The 18138-nt window shown below is 34.9% G+C and overlaps 1 non-coding gene across 1 annotated transcript; it reads right to left on the bottom strand.

Moving 5' to 3' along the window:
* Positions 1-15772: 15772 nt before the first annotated feature.
* LOC141662871 (small nucleolar RNA R71) lies at positions 15773-15874 on the bottom strand. Its single transcript, XR_012550970.1, has one exon. It is a non-coding gene; the product is annotated as a small nucleolar RNA R71 (small nucleolar RNA).
* Positions 15875-18138: the final 2264 nt, after the last annotated feature.

The following is an 18138-nucleotide window of genomic DNA, read 5'->3' as shown; positions in this document are numbered from 1 at the left end:
ACTCGTCTCGGCACGTATTTCGACTGATTATCAAGCAATTAATAAAGTCAACTAATTTCTAGAAGAAATTAGGTCTTCATATTATTTTTAATGTAAAGAATTCATTTTTCTGAGTCAAATGGCTTTCGTTTCGCTCAAATCGTACTAACGGTCTAATTAATAACAATTAAACACTGATAAATTAAATTTATTATTCAATATAAATAATTATTACAAATTTTTAAATCCTAAAATAATTATTTAAGAAAAAAACCAAGTCAAAAATAATTTTTCTATAATTTTTGGAGTTAAAATGAATATGTTATGATTTATCGAAAATTATTTAATTAATTATCGAAATAATTAATCATTTTTAAATAATTAATAAATAAATAACTAATAAATAATTAATAAGTAATTATTTAATAATTTAAAATAATTAATCCCTAATTATTAGGACTAATCACAATTTATTACAAATATTTACAACTTATCATTATTTCTTTGATTAGATCGATTATTTACAAATAAATAATCGATACACTCAGCTGATACGATAACTATCGAATAAATAAACTATTATTCGAATCAGAATTCAATTCAGCAATCAATTATTCGTATTTCTATGAGTTATTCGCGTTTCTCGCATAATTATTAAACTATTACGACTATTATTACAATTTATACGATTTAAATCAACTATCTGTATTTAATTATTCGTTACGAATAATTATTACGATATTTTACGAATAATTAACTATCGTCCAAATAATAATGGAACTTAGCGTTCAATTACCCGTATAATTACGAGTCAATCGTTTTATTCCCCTAATTATCGAATCTTTTCTCGTATTATTCGATAAATTTTAATCTTTAATTATTAATTATTTAATTAATTATTATATAATAAATAAATAGGTAAATGATTAAATAAATAATTAAATACTTAATTTAATCACTAAATTCGAATTTCTAAATTAAGAAAATAATTCAGAAACTATTAATAATATTTTACAGAATTTAAAACTAAATTTTTAATTGATTTTCAGAATGAATAAAAACTAATTTTGATTTTATAAAATATAAATAATTAATTAAAATTCAGAAACACCAATCAGAAAATGGGTTTGGGTATCAGAGGATCAAACCCGGGTTTAAAAACCGGGTCAAACGGGTTGGGGAAGAACATCCAAGGTCGCGATGAACTTGCCGGAATCAACCCAGAATCCGGCGAGTACCCGGACTCCGGCGATGCTCCGATATCGGCTAAACAGGTATCGTTTGACAGGGTTTTTGATGCCAAATCATTCCTTATCACTTCACCATTCTAATTCTGGCAACCACAACTCCTAATCATCCCGGAATCAAATTCTCTGGCCAAACTTCCAGATTTTCCGATCAAAAGTCGAAATCACGGATTTGTACATCAAAAATTACGTTCTATAGCTCAAAATAAAGCTTGAAACATACACAATCAAACCCCTATATGACTATATACCTCAAGTATCTGTATAATAAAAAACGATCAATTAAAAAAAAATACATAAACCCTAGATATCGATCTATCGATTCAAGCAATCGTCAATCAAATTAATTAACAGGAATCGATCATAAACCATCAAATAAAGCTATTTACAACATCAATTTCATCAAGTAATCCCAGAATCAAAAAGTACCAAATCGGGTATAAACCCTAGAAATCGAAATTGAAAATTAACACATCAAAACATGTTTTTGATACCAGAAACCGAAAGAACAAATCGAGAGGATCGATTTGGATACTCACATTGATCGATTTGGTGCTCAGAAACGTTCAAAATCACCGATTGATTTCTGACCCGAATTCCGACCCGAACTGTTCTTCAGAGAATTTCCAGAAATTTGCAGAATTTTTAATAATTAATTAATTATTATTAACTGATAATTAGACTATTTATAGTGTGAAAAATAATACTCCTAAATAAAATTAAGGGGCTAATTATACATCTAATAAAAATATTTGGCCCTAATTTTCATAATTTTTGGGTTTAAATTTTAATTTATAAATATTTTATATATACAATATATATGCCAAAATTTCCCAAAAATTGTAAATATTGCAAAAATACAAAGAAATGGTATAAATAAAAGTCCTATAATTTTATAAAAATAAAATGTGATTTTTATGGGGTTTTTAACACCCAATGAGGCCCGGAAAAGTCATTTTTCGCAAAACAAGAAAATTTATAAAATATCTAGATGTTCAGAATAATGCGATGGTAAAAGCCGTTTGATGAAAAATAAGACCCATTATTTTATTTGAAATACTGGCTTTAAAATCATGGTTTGGGTCGTAAAACGTTTGAAATGAAACCTATGAATACGAAATAAAACATCTGGAGAATACTTTAACATACAGAAATGACACGGAATACACGTGACACGTAACAATTAGGGTTTAACAGATAATCACACATAAATGACACATTAACACACCTTATTTATTATAAATATAATATAATACAGACGTAAATTTCCCAGTCGTTACAGTTTGTGAAGGCAAAGGAAAATGGCTAATGGCTGAGCATGAAGTTCATCTTAGTCAGGATGAAATGGAGGACATAGATGAACATCTAGCTTTCCTATCAAGGAAATTTTCCAGGCTCAAATTCAAAAAGAATTTTGGAGCAACCAAACCAAATAGAAATATGGTGGATAAATCTAAATTCAAATGTTCCAAGCCAAATAGAAATATGGTGGATAAATCTAAATTCAAATGTTTCAAATGTAACTTGAGTGGTCATTTTGCAAATGAATATGAGAAAAGAAAGTTTGAGCATGTGGATTACAAAAATAAATATTTTGTTTGCTCAAACAAAAGGAAAGGGATTTCCTTACTTAAGAAAATGACTGGGAAGCTGATGGGGTAGATGAAGATGAAGAAACAAGCTATGTCAATCTAGATCTAATGGCCAAATCAGATGAACCAGAGGTCAGTTCTTCAAGCAATCAGGTAATCACTACTAATCTAGCACACCTTTCTAAAGATGAGTGTAATGATGCTATACATTGACATGTCAACATAATTATATCACTTGAGTGTTACACTTAAATCACTCACTAAAGAAAATACAAAAACTAAAGATAATAATCTGTTTTTAAGTGAGAGGAATACTTTGTTAGAAACTCAATTTGTTGACTTTGAGAGACTAAAGATAGAGTGTAAGATTGCAAAAGATGAATTGACTGAATCTTTGAATAAAGAGAAAATTTTGAGAAAGCAGCTTGAATGAGAGCAAGAGATAATCAAGGATTGGAAGTTATCAAGAAATGTACATGCCCAAATTTCTAAATTTCAAGGAATAAAATCATTCTGTGAAGAAGCCTGGAAAAAGAGCAAGGAGAAACTGGATCATGAGTTGGTAGAAGGATTATCGATGGATGTGGAATCGATGGATGATGAAGTTTATCCAGCGAAAGATAAAAGGAATTATTCGTTAAAAAACAAGGATGTTCATCCGTTGAAAGAACAAAAGCCAATTAGCAAAGCCATGCTAGCTAAACTCGATAAGAAATATGGATTAGTTTCCAAGAACTTTGTTATAGGAGAATCAAGTCAAGTCAATGAGAACAAAAGATTGAATGTGGGGAATCTGTCAATGAAGCAACTAAAAAAATTGAGGTCAAGACAGACTCCAAATGGAAAAACAACATGAATGGGAAAGTAGGAATTAACAAACATAACAACTACACACCTGATAAATATGCACCTAGAAAGATCTTTGTTAAGTGTGGTAATGTTAATCATTTGTCCGTTAATTGCAAATCTGCTATACCTGCACCCATGTATGCACCTCCCTCATTTCCCAACATGCCCACAATGCCTATGAATGTTATGCCTGCATAAAATTTGAATGCACAATTTTCTAATATGCCATTTGCATAAAATCCTTACTATGCTGCATTCAACATGCCTCAAATACCATTTAGCATGTCATACTGGAATAACATTTTTGCACATAATATGCCATTTCATGTTAACCAATATGTGCATGATAATTCTATAATTATGAATGGTTTTCAAAGCCCTACTCTAATGACCAAGGTTGAATCTCAATCACTAAAGTCAAGTGAGAAAAAGCCCAAAAAACCTTAAAAGAAGGCTAACAAGGCAGGACCCAAGGAAACTTGGGTACCAAAATCAACTTGATTTGATTTTGATGTGTGCAGGGAAACAGAAAGAGCCTGTGGTATCTAGATAGTGGATGCTCAAGGCACATGCCTAGAGACTCTACCCTACCCACTAAGTTCAAGGATAGAGTTGACCCAAGTATTACTTTTGGAGATGACAACAAAGGGTATATTGTGGGATATGACTTGATTTCTAAGGAGAATGTCATCATTGAAGAAGTTGCTCTAGTGGATGGACTCAAACACAATATTTTGAGTGTCAGACATCTATGTGACAAAGGTAATTCTGTAACCTTCAATTCTAAAGCCCGTGTTGTTATAAACAAGAAGGACAACAAAGTGGTTCTCACTAGAGTGAAAAAGGAAATGTGTATCTAGCTGACTTCAACTCATCAAATGCAGATGCTATCACTTGTCTTTTCAGCAAAGCAAGTCAAGATGAAAGTTGGCTATGGCACAAGAAGCTGTCTCATTTGAACTTCAAGACTATGAATGATTTAGTCAGGAAAGACCTCGTAAGAGGCATTCCTCAATTTGAGTTCTCAGAAGATTTATTGTGTGATGCCTCTCAAAAGGGAAAAATCAAGGCATCATTCAAAAGGATGCTTGAATCTATAATTGATGAATCACTACAGCTATTGCACATGGACTTATTTAGACCAGTCAATGTGTTGTCAATCTCAAAGAAAAGATATTGCCTAGTGATTATGGATGATTTCTCAAAGTTCACTTGGACATATTTCCTCAAATTTAAAGATGAAGCTAGTGAAATCATTATCAATCATATAAGGCAAGTCAACAATCATCCTGATCTCAAAGTTAGAAGAATCAGGAGTGACAATGGAACTGAGTTCAAGAATTCTGCAATGAGGTTATTTTGTGAAGAAAATGAGATCATGCATGTTTTTTTAGCAACAAGGACTCCACAACAAAATCGAGTGTTGGAAAGAAAGAATAGATCTCTTAATTGAAGTTGCAAGGACAATGCTAGAAGAATCAAAGTTACCAACTTATTTTTGGGCAGAAGCTGTAAATACTGCATGCTACACTCAGAATTCTTTGTTTGGTCAATCAAGCAAAATGCATGACTCCTTATCAATTATTCTAGAACAGGAAACCAACATTTAAATTTCATCATGTCTTTGGATGTAAATGCTACATTCTAAGGAATTAAACTGAGCAATATTGAAAGTTTGATGTCAAAGCTGATGAAGGTATATTTGTTGAATATGCTGTGGGAAAAGCATATAGGGTCTACAATCTTAGAACCAACATTGTTATGGAATTTGTACATGTTATGTTTGATGATAAGAAGATTGAAGGACTGCAAGATGAAGGTTTCCATTTGACAATGTTGAGATGAACTGTGATGATAGTGATGATGAAAGTGATCAAAAAACAATTTCTAAGGAATATGTAGAAAAAATGGCAACAAATGAAGCCCAGAATTCTACATTCGTCGAAAGACAAAGTGCAGCATCTGTCGAAAGATAAAGTGCAACATCCGTTGAAATACATGGTGCATCATCCGTTGATAGACAAACTGCATCATCCGTCAAAAGGCAAAACTCAACATCCGTTGAACCATCAATAGGAGTTGAAGGCTCTTTTAGATCACACGCGGAAAGGACCCCAACCTCAAGTCAAAGATCCACAAACTCAGGGGGAGTTTCTTCTAATCAAAACTCAGTCACACATCAAGACAACTTTTAGGCCTCTTCATCTAGATCTAATCTACCATAATAAAGGAAATGGACTAGAGATCACCCATTTGAACTAATTATTGGTGATGCATCTTCAAAAGTGAAAACAAGGAAAGCAACTCAAGATGAATGTCTAGATAGCAGCTTCTTGTCACAGGAAGAGCCAAAGAAGGTAGAAGAAGCCTTGTGGGATCCTGATAGGGTTTTAGTTATGCAAGAAGAGCTAAACCAATTTGAAAGGAATGGAGTGTGGAAGCTGATATCCAAATCAAAAGGCAAGAATCCTATTGACACCAAATGGGTATTCGGAAACAAGATGGATAAGAATGACATAGTCATAAGGACTAAATCAAGATTGGTTGCTAAAGGTTATTGTCAACAGGAAGGGATATATTTTGATGAAAATTTTGCTCCTGTTGCAAGACTTGAAGCTATCAGAATTTTTCTTGCCTATGCAGCCCATTCTAATTTCAAAGTCTACCAATGGATGTAAAGAGTGCCGTACTAAATGGAGATTTGGAGGAAGAAATCTATGTCAGTTAGCCTCCTGGTTTTGAAGACCCCAACTTTCCAGAATATGTTTACTATCTTTTGAAAGCACTCTATGGATTGAAGTAAGCACCTAGAGCCTGGTATGATACTTTGTCAAAACTCCTTCTAAAAAATCATTTCACAAGAGGTACTGTTGACAAAACTCTTTTCTTTAAAAATATTATTGGCTCTAGTATACTTATTTAAATTTATGTAGATGATATTATCTTTGGCTATAAAAATGAAAAACTTTGCAAAATGTTTGCCAAACTAATGTAAAGTAAATATGAAATGAGCATGCCGGGAGAAACTTACTTTCTTGGTCTCAAGGTAAGCAAGTTAGTGATGGAATATTTATAAGTCAAACCAAATACAATTTTTGATCTTTTAAAGAAGTTTGACATAATGAATTGCACATCTGCAAAAACTCCTATGGCCACTGCCACTAAACTTGAAATAAACACAACTAAAATCTGTGGATATTTTTAAATTATAGAGGCATGGTAGGTTCACTTCTATATCTAACAACAAGTAGGCCAGATATAATATTTGCTACTTGCCTTTGTGCTAGATTTTAGGCTGATCCTAGAGAATCTCATTTGGTAGCTATTAAGAGAATTTTCAGATATCTCAAAGAAACATCAAAACTTGGCATTTGGTATCCTAGGGATTCTAGTTTTGATCTAATTGGTTATTCACATGCAGATTATGCAAGTTGTAAAATAGATAGAAAAAGTACACAAGAACCTGTCAATTTCTAGGAAACAAGCTAGTGTCCCGGTTTAGTAAGAAACAAAACTCAGTTTCTACTTCCACAGCAGAGGAGGAATATATTGTTGCTGGTAGCTGTTGTGAACAGATTTTATGGATGAAGAATCAACTATTGGATTATGGTCTACATGTGGACAAGATTCCAATTTTCTGTGATAACACAAATGCCATTGTAACGACCGAGAAATTACGTTTGTATTATATTGTAATAAAGATAGTTTATATGTATTATTATGTGATTAAATGTGTTGAGTCGTAAACCCTAATTGCTATGTGCTACATGTTGTCTGTTTTGATCGGAATGTGTTTCGGGTATTTATTGAGTGATTTATTATAAGTTATAGGTTTTATATATCAAAATCCGTACAACTCAAACAGTGTTTTAAAAGCCAATATTTCAAACAAAATCATTGGCCCTATTTTTCCAAGTATGGCCTATACCACATCGATATTCTGAACATCTAGACGTTTTACAAATTTATCTCTTTCGCGAAAAAACAACTTTTCCAGACCCCTTCGGGTGTCTAAAACCCCACAAAAGTCACATTTTTATTTTTATATGATCATGAAATTATCAAACATCATTTTTCTTTACATTTTTGTATTATTCACAATTTTTGGGAATTTTTGGCTTATATTTTGTATTTATTGGATATTTAAAAATTCATAATTAATACCAAAAAATTATAAAAATTGGGGCCGAATAATTTTATTAGATGTGTAATTAGACCCTTAATTTTATTTAGGGGTATTATTTTGGTAAATATAAATAGCTGATTTATTGTTAATTAATTAGTTAATTATTATAAAAAAATTAGAAAATCAAGAACAATTAGTGTTGGTGAAGAACAATCAGAGAATTCAACCTCAGATTTGGAAGTGATTCTTGAAAGGCATATGTCATAGCCTATTTGTTTATTCGAAGATTTAACTCAACTCAAATTAGAATATAGCAAGTAAATAGTGGATCTATCGTCAAAGAGATCTCACAAAGTAACACCCGTCAAAGGATTCAGAAACAATGTTCATCTACAGATTTGAGGAATTACTTCACTAGAAGAAGTTCAAGAAATTGATCAAGCCTCAGTGATATAAATCAAGATTGTGGATTTAATCAAGTGACAGAGATCTTGTCAGGGTATCAAATAATTACAGGAATTTAATCTGAAGAAAATCAAGTTATCAAAGTCAGGACATGACGAAATGTCACAGAAGTTAGTCACTCATGAACTAGACAGTATATCGAGTGTCAACATTGAAGTGGTGGAATTGATTCATAATTTTCAGTGATTTTCAGATGATTTTCAAAAGAATGGTTGTTGTTCAAGAGTAGTATTAATTCTCTATTAATTAATTAAGTCATATAATTTAATTAAGAAAATAAATTATATCTGCAAAGATTAATTTATTTATTAATTGAATTGATTGATTAATTAATTCTGAATTAATATTATGAATTTTCAGAATTGATTTTGAATTTATATTCAATATTAATTCAGCATGACAATTAATTGAACTAGTATGACAATCGAAAATCATGCTAGTTCAAATAGATTGTCATACCGAAAGTTCTATTAGCGATGGAATTGTCTTTCCAGTTCAATTTAGTTCTGTTGATTGAATTATTAAAGATAAGGAGCAACAAATCATTAATCCTACTCAACTACTCAAGAACAAAAAAGCAGCAGCCGACAAAAGACATAAACACATCATTTCATCTCTCAACTGCTACAAATCAAGATCATTAATTTCTAGCAACAAAAGTTAAATCTAAACCACTAGAAATCATTCTCTTGTTCTTGTGTAACTATCTAGCGGATCAAAATCCCTAGAACTTAATCTCAAATTGCTTTTAGCATTTGATCTTTTTATTGCAAAATATAAAAAGTTCATGTCGAATTTATTCTAGATTTGTAATAAGTTATTTGAGATTAATCCCTTGTAAACGATACCGTTGTTGTAACACCGTTCAAGTTTAATAATATTTTTATTTAACTTGAATTTTGTTTCATTTTTTTTATTCCGCATTAAATTCAATTAAACGGTTAAGTTTGTATTCAACCCCCCTTCTACAAACATATTGGGACCTAACAATTGGTATCAGAGCCTTCTGATTAACGAACAAATTAAGATCCTAGACTTTTGTGATTTTTCAACTCCTTGAATTTTTATTTCTTTAAAAATTCATAATGACTTCACAAAAAGTTGGATCCGTTAAAATTCCACTGTTCGATAAAGAAAATTATATTATGTGGAAGAAGAAGATGCTCTTGTTCTTACAAGTTGCAAATCCCAAATATCTGGACGTGTTAAAGAAGGGTCCAAAAATTCCGATGATTATTGAACCAGAGGTTATAGAAGATAATGTTGTAATTACCAAAGCTAGAACCTATGCAAAAGATCCTGAGGATTTTACTCTTGCTAAAAAGGAAGAAGCCTCCTTGGATGCCAGCCTTCAATTAATTTTAGTTGATTCCCTTGATCCCTTGATGAACATACATGTGATGAACTGTAAAAATTCCAAACACATCTGGGAAACTATTGAGGTGATTAATGAAGGCACATAGGAAGTTAGGGAGAACAAGTTAGAGATCCTAACCTCTGAGTATGAACATTTTAAATTTAATCCAGGAGAAGGAATTACTGAAGTGTTTGAGAGGTACAATGCATTGATCAACAACCTAAACATAAATGGAAAATATTATTCAATTAGGGAGGTCAACAAGAAGTTCCTTTTAACACTGCCAACTCATCTTGAACATAAAATCACTGCCATAAGAGAAGCGAGAGATCTGAGTGAGATTTCTTTGGAAAGGCTCTATGATGTGTTAAAAACCTATGAGTTGGAGCAGATTCAGCAGAAGGAAGTCTACGGGAAAGGTAGAGTGGTCAGCACGTCTACTACTCTAGTAGCTGAAGGTTAACAACAACAACAACAACGACAATCTCAACAGTCAGAGAGAATGGTATAGTCTTCCAAGGCTGAGGAAAATATGATAGTAGCAGAATATGATCCTACTACTACAAATCAATCCGGTGATGATTTTTACTCCTTTGAAGAGCTGGAGTAATTAGAAGATGAGACAATGGCCCTGATTGTCAAGAGATTCTCCAATGTCAGATTCAAGAGGAATCCAAGTTCAAGTACAAGTCCAACTACAACAGATTCCAGAAAGGTGGATCTTCATCCTCTAACACCAGGAGTGGTGTATATAAAACAGGGATGGTTGATCGGAGCACCATTCGATGCTTTGACTGCAATGAGTTGGGACACTTTGCCATAAAATGTAGGAAGCCAAGGCAAGGAAGAACTCTTATGATTCAAATCAGAAGAGTAAATCTGAAGGAGCTTACCTGGCAAAGGGAAGAAGCTGGGATGATACTGATAGTGAAGATGAAGAAGTTGGGAATCTTGCTCTTATGGCTATTGATGGAAATACTTCATCGTCAAGAAAAGAGGTAAACTTTACTGATGCTGAATTAGTTTATCATCTAGGAGGTTCCTTAGATTGTGCTCATCGTGATAATGAAATGTTAATTTGATGAGACCTCCTTTATTATTCAAGAAGAAATACGTGCTGAAGATCTTGCTAATGAGAAGGTTGTTTCCAAGCCAAGTGTGTCGAAAGTTCCAGTCAAAGTTATGAAAGCAACTGAGACTAACTCAGACACACATGAGTTGGATAAAAAAAATTCCATGTCTACCATGCATAATTTGCCTGTTGTTAATCCCTATCATAAAGTATGTGGTGTTCCAAATTGTATGTCTTGTGATTTTAATTTGATGTATGCTTATTTTAATGGTAAGCTTGTTTCTAGTGATAAGACTACTCCTCGTCAGCATATGAATAATAGGAAGCATGATAGGTCTAAGACTGCTAGTCTACCTAAGGCTAGAAAGGAGACATTTATGCCTAAGCCTAAACAAAAATTTGTTAAAGCTGTTTGTAAGGTCAAATGTCCAGTCGTTGAGAAAGTTGAGAACATAAAAGTTAAGAATGTTGTTTTGCCTGATAAAGGCTAATTCTACAAGTATGTCGGACCCAACCAAGTTTGGGTTCCGAAGAAGGTCTAATCCATTTGTATTGCAGGGCATTAAACAAGTGGAACCGGTAGTGTGGATTCTTGACAGCGGATTGTCAAGACATATGACCGGAGATAAAGCCCTGCTATCAAATGAGGTTGAGAAAGCTGGCCCAGTGGTTACCTTTAGAGATAACAGTAAAGGTTTAACTGAGGGATATGGCTGTTTGCAAGCTGGAAATGTTATCATTGAAAATGTGTATATTGTGCAAGGACTTTAACACAATCTGCTTAGTATCAGTCATTTCTGTGACAAGGGCTACTATGTTTTATTCGATAAACTAAAGTGTCAGATCCTGCATAAGAAAAGTGAAAAACCCTCCTTGATGGGAATCCGGAAAGGAAATCTGTTCGTAGCTGACATGAACTCTGGAAGCAATCCTCAAGTCAATTATTTCTATGCAAAGGCATCGTCAAATGAGAGTTGGCTATGGCACAAGAGACTTTGCCATCTCAATTTCAAAGCAATGAATTCTCTTGTCAAGTGCGAATTGGTCAGAGGTCTGCCTCAACTGGAATTCTCCCCATAAGGAGTCTGTGAGGCATGCCAGAAAGGAAAGTCAAAGAAATCAAGTCACAAAGGCACCGACACATCCTCCATAACTGGTGTTCTTCAGTTATTGCACATGGATTTATTTGGACCAGTTAATGTTCTTTCGATGTCAAAGAAGTGTTACTGTCTTGTGATAATTGATGACTATTCCAAGTATACGTGAGTTTTATTCCTGCACTCTAAGGATGAAACTCCACAAGCTATGATTGATCATATCAAGTTGATCGAGTTAGATTCTAATGTCCCTGTTAGAGCGATAAGGTCAGATAATGGAACATAATTCAAGAATTCACTTCTCAATGGATTCTATACAGACAAAGGGATTACCAAAAAATATTTAGCTCTCAGAATCCCTCAGCAGAATGGAGTGGTAGAAAGGAAGAATCGTACATTGATTGAAGCTACAATAACTATGTTAAGTGAATCAGGTCTTCCAATATACTTTTGGGCTGAAGCTTTCAATACTGCATGTTATACTCAGAATCGAACTCTAATCAACAAGGACCTCATGAAGACTCCTTATGAGATTATGAATGAACAAAAACCTTCTATCAAATACTTTAATGTATTTGGTTCCAGATGCGTCGTGCTCAAGGATGGAGATGATCGTAGTGACAAGTTCGAGGCAAAGGCATATGAGGGTATTTTTGTTGGTTATGGAAGAAGATCATACAGGGTGTATATCATTGATCAACACAGAGTAACTGAAAGTGTCAATGTTACATTTGATGACACTAAACTCCCAAGTATCCAAACTGAAGATCCTTCTGAGAAACTGAAGTTTGATGATATGTCAGATTCAGAATCAGATAATGATCAAGAACCTGCGATTGTTGCTGGTGAAGAACCTGTTAATTATGATGATACCCAAGGTAATGGTGATGGAAACATTGGCAACAATGGAGATACCACTGCTACTGATGGAGAATCATCAAGTCAACCTAGCAACAACTCAGGGGGAGATGCTGAAGGATCAACTAGTAGGACACAACATCCCAATATATTTCAAGGTGAATCATCAAGATCAAATCTTCCAAGAAAGACTGTCTAGAATAAAGCTCATCCTTTTGAGTTGATTATTGGTGATCCAGATGTTGGAGTCATAACTAGACGTGCTACTCAAAATGAATGTCTGTTCTCAGGATTTCTTTCTGAGATGGAACCTAAGAAGATTGAGAAAACACTAACTGATCCAGATTGGGTGATTGCTATGCAAGATGAACTCAATCAGTTTGAACATCAACAAGTCTGGAAACTGGTACCTAGACCTACACACAAGAAAGCTGTTGGTACTCGGTGGGTATTCAGGAATAAACTAGATGAAGATGGTGTGGTTACAAGAAACAAAGCAAGACTGGTAGCTAAAGGGTATTCTTAAGCTGAAGGCATTGATTATGATGAAACCTATGCTCCAGTGGCTAGACTTGAGGCCATCAGGATATTCTGGCATTCGCAGCATTCTCGAACTTTAAAGTTTATCAAATGGATGTCAAGAGTGTCTTTCTGAATGGAAAGCTGGATGAAGAGGTGTATGTAGAGCAACCTCCTGGTTTTGAAGATCCAGATCATTTGGATTTTGTCTACTTTTTTTTCAAGGCTATCTATGGTCTCAAACAGTCTCCGAGAAAATGGTATGAAACTCTTTCTGAATTTCTTTTTGAAAATGGCTTTATTAGAGGTGTCATAGACAAAACTCTCTTTTCTAAAATGCATAAGAATGATACTATATTAGTACAAGTCTATGTGGATGATATAATATTTGGGTCTACTAATTATAGTCTCTGTAAGAGATTTGCTAAGTTAATGTACAACAAATTTGAAATGAGCATGATGGGAGAGATGAAGTTCTTTCTCGGATTACAAGTAAATTAAAGGTTAGATGGAATATTTATTTGTCAATCCAAGTATTGATAAATGGCATTTTATACCACTAAGAGCGTCTCATAACGGCTTAGATTGGTATTTTGAATTCGAGTATTTTGTGTATTTGACGTGTTTTCTAGTGTTTTTACATTTCAGGGTATAACTTGCTTAGATAGGGTGTTTTCATCGAATAAAGCCTAAGGAAGTGCTTGGAATCAGTCCCGGGTTGATGTGCGAAGAGTTCAGCAAAAACAGAAGCAAAAATAGGAATTTTCCAGAAGTGATGCAGGCGCCCGCCTGATGGGAGCATGCGACCGCCTGGTAGCAGGCGCCCGCCTGGAAGAAGGAGGTGGCCGCCTTGGTGCGGATTTTTAGAATCTGGATTTTATTAATGAGAGTTCATTTGGGCTTCTGTTAGCGCTGGTTCTTTTGGGTTATTATATAAACCTTATGGGAAGATGTTTTCTATATAGAAATAATCGAGAGAGAAGGCAAGAAGATTGAGAAGACCGTTTTAGCACGCAACAACGAAGAAGAGAAAGCATACGTTTATCTTATGATTTTTTTAATTCGTTTTAACAGTGGATGCTAGTTTTCTTTATGTTTTGAACCTTAATACTCTTGTGACATACTTCATTATGTATTAAGTATTTTTATTAGTTTATATCATTGTGTTATTATCATGCTTTCATATGAACCCATGGTGATGATGAATTCTATTATGGGCTAATCGTGATCATGGGAACCTAGCGGATTTACTATGGATTTCTTTAGTTAATTGTTTAATACCTTGGTATGTGGTGATTGTATGATATCTAGCATAGGTTATGCTTATTCGTCTTATGTGCATTGCGAACATGTAAGATAGCCCGTTAATCTCTTGTGAAGCGACAGTAAATCTTGAGATTTAGAACTTGCCATGCTAGTATAGGTTCGTGTATTGTATGCATGATTAGTGGGTAACTCTAACCGTTTTACTTGCCCTGTGTAATCATAATGAATAACTTGCGCTTAAATCGTTATGTTGTCAAATTATGTAGACATATAGGGTCTTAATATAATTGATGCCTATTCAACTTCTATCTTAATTGTGGATGCTTGGTAGAATGATATTCGTATAACGAAAGTTGGCGTTTATCAGTTTCGTGTTGTTCGATTAATATCATCACCATTACATGCTAAGGGTAATAACAATAACTATTGAATGAAATAGTAATGAAGTTATGATCTCATGTGTGTTTAATATTGTTAATTCAAGTGTTTAATTCTTGCAGTTATTATTAGTTAATCAACCTTAATTGTTATTGTCTTGACATTGAAAAATAATCATACATTGGTGAGTAAGTGTTAATTAGATATAATTAATCAGAGTCTCTGTGGGAACGAACTAGAAATCATTATATATTACTTACGAACGTGTATACTTGCGTGATTTATTTAGCGCATGCTTTGTGCCTAACAAGTTTTTGGCGCCGCTGCCAGGGACTCGGTGTTAATTTGTTTAGTTTATGTACTTGCCATCAGTGGTCATTAGGATTTATTGATTAAGACTTGTTACTTACTGCTTCTGGTTGTATGCAAACACGTTCTCGCTCTCGCAAGAGGAATCTGGATAAAGATGAGGAGACAGATACAACTCTTACTTTCCGGAGAAGATAGTTTTTGAAGATTCGGATAAAGAGAGTGAAAAGAAAGAACCTGAAATAATGGGTGATTGTGTAGTTCAAGTTGATCCAGCTCTTATGGACTTTTCTTGGCCTAAAATTAATGACATTCAGTCAAGCATCATTCATCCGGCTATTCAGGATAATACTTTTGAAATCAAGCCGGGCACTATTCAGATGGTGCAGAATTATGTTTCTTTCGGAGGTGCTACGACTGAAGATCCCAACATGCATATCAGGAATTTTGTCGAGATCTGTAGTACTTTCAAATATAATGGTGTTACTGATGAGGCTATCAAGCTGAGGCTTTTTCCATTCTCTTTGAGGGACAAAGCTAAGGACTGGTTACATTCTTTACCAGCTGGGTCCATCACTACTTGGGAAGATCTTGCGCAAAAGTTTCCGGTGAAGTTTTATCCAATGGCCAAGACTGCAGTTATGAGGAGACTGCAGTTATGAGGAGTGCTCTTACTCAGTTTGCGCAGCAACAAGGAGAATCTATGTGCGAAGCTTGGGAGCGCTACAAGGAGATGTTGAGAAAGTGTCCACATCATGGTAGATGGTGATCAATGGTTTCTACAATGGTTTGGGGGCCCAATCTCGGCCCATGCTCGATGCAGCTTCTGGAGTCGCCTTGTGGGCCAAAAGCTATACTGAGGCCTATAATCTCATTGAAACTATGGCTGCAAATGAGTATCGAAACCTGACTCAAAGGATGATTCCTGAAAAATAGCAGGTATTCTAGAAGTTGATGCAGCTACATCTATTGCAGCGCAGCTTCAGGCACTGTCTATGAAGGTCGATTATTTAGCCAACTATGGAGTAAATCAAATAGCTAGTGTCTGTGAGCTTTGTGCAGGCTCTCATGCTACGGATCAGTGTTCTCTTGTTAATGAATCTGTTCAGTATGTGAACAATTATCAGCGACCGCAGCAGCCTGTGCCAGCTACTTATCATCCTAATAACAGAAACCATCCCAATTTCAGCTGAAGCAATAATCAGAATGCTGTTCAGCAACCATATCAGCAAGCTTCAAGTAAACAGTTTAATCCACCTGGATTCCAGCAACCTCAACAATTTGCTTAAAGGCAATCATATCCTCAACAAGAAGGTGCTGCTCCACTTTCTAGTGCTGATTTTGAGGAGTTAAAGCCGTTGTGTAAAAGTCAGGCTGTTTCTATCAAAACCTTGGAAAATCAAATTGGACAAATAGCCAATGCCTTGCTCAATCGTCAACCTGGCACACTTCCCAGCGATACTGAAGTGCCAGGCAGGAAGGAAGCTAAATAGCAAGTCAAAGTTGTCACCTTGAGGTCTGGAAAAGTTGCTGATGGTGAAAAAGCAAAAGAGGTAGAATTGAAGTTAAGGATGAAGAAGAAAAGCAAAAGGAGAAAGAGGGGGAATCAAGGAAGACTACTGTTAAACACAGCCTGCCTGAGGGTAATACAGGGGAGAAATAGCTCTATCCTCTACCACCTTTTCGTAAGCGATTGCAAAAATAAAAGCTGGACAAGCAATTTGGTAAGTTTTTGGAGGTGTTCAAGAAATTTCACATTAACATACCTTTCGTTGAGGCTATGGAGCATATTCCTAGTTATGCGAAATTCATGAAAGGTATTCTTTCAAGGAAGGTGAAACTGGATGATCTTGATACCGTTGCTCTGATGGAAGAGTGCAGTGCCGTGCTGCAACAAAAGTTACCTCCAAAGCTTAAGGATCCAGGTAGCTTCACCATTCCTTGCACCATTGGCAAGTTGTCATTTGACAAGTGCCTTTGCGATTTGGGAGCAAGCATCAATCTGATGCCGTTGTCTATCTTTAAAAAGCTGAATTTGCCTGATCTAAAGCTCACCTACATGTCTCTATAATTGGCTGATCGTTCGATTACATACCCACGAGGCATCGTAAATGACGTGCTAGTAAAAGTGGACAAGCTCATCTTTCCTACAAATTTTGTCATTCTACATTTTGAGGAAGATAAGAAGATTCCCATTATCTTGGGAAGACCTTTCTTGGCTACAGGCCGCACCTTGATAGATGTGCAAAAAGGTGAACTCACAATGAGAGTGCAAGATCAAGATATGACATTCAATGTGTTTAATGTGATGAAATTCCCTACGGAAGATGAGGAGTGCTTCAAGGTGGATTTGGTCGATTCTGCAGTTACTTCAGAACTTGATCATGTGCTAAGGTCTGATGCCTTAGAAAAAGCCTTATTGGGGGATTTTGACAGTGAAGATGATGAAGGCAATGAACAGTTACAATATATGAATGCTTCTCCTTGGAAATGAAAGTTAGACATGCCATTTGAATCTCTGGGAAATACTGATCTCAAGAATGCTGAGGGAAAGCTCAAACCATCTATTGAGGAAGCACCTACTTTGGAGCTTAAACCATTTCCTGAACACTTGAGGTATGCTTTTTTAGGTGATGCATCTACTTTGCCTGTTATTATTGCATCTGACCTTTTAGGTAGTGATGAGGACAAGCTCTTGAGGATTTTGAGAGAATTCAAATCGGCCATCGGATGGACTATAGCAGATATAAAATGGATCAGCCCTTCGTACTGCATGCATAAAATTATGCTAGAGAAAGGCAGCAAGCCGACTGTTGAGCAACATCGAAGGCTTAATCCTATCATGAAAGAAGTGGTGAAGAAAGAAATTCTAAAGTGGTTGGATGCAGGAATCATATATCCTATTTCTGACAGTTCTTGGGTGAGTCCCGTGCAATGTGTACCTAAGAAATGAGGTATTACTGTGGTAGCAAATGAGAAGAACGAGCTCATCCCCACTCGAACAGTCACAGGATGGAGGGTATG

This window comes from Apium graveolens, chromosome 5 (assembly GCF_009905375.1).
Source record: "Apium graveolens cultivar Ventura chromosome 5, ASM990537v1, whole genome shotgun sequence".
Lineage (NCBI taxonomy): Eukaryota > Viridiplantae > Streptophyta > Magnoliopsida > Apiales > Apiaceae > Apium > Apium graveolens.
This window is presented reverse-complemented; position numbering and strand designations above follow the sequence as displayed.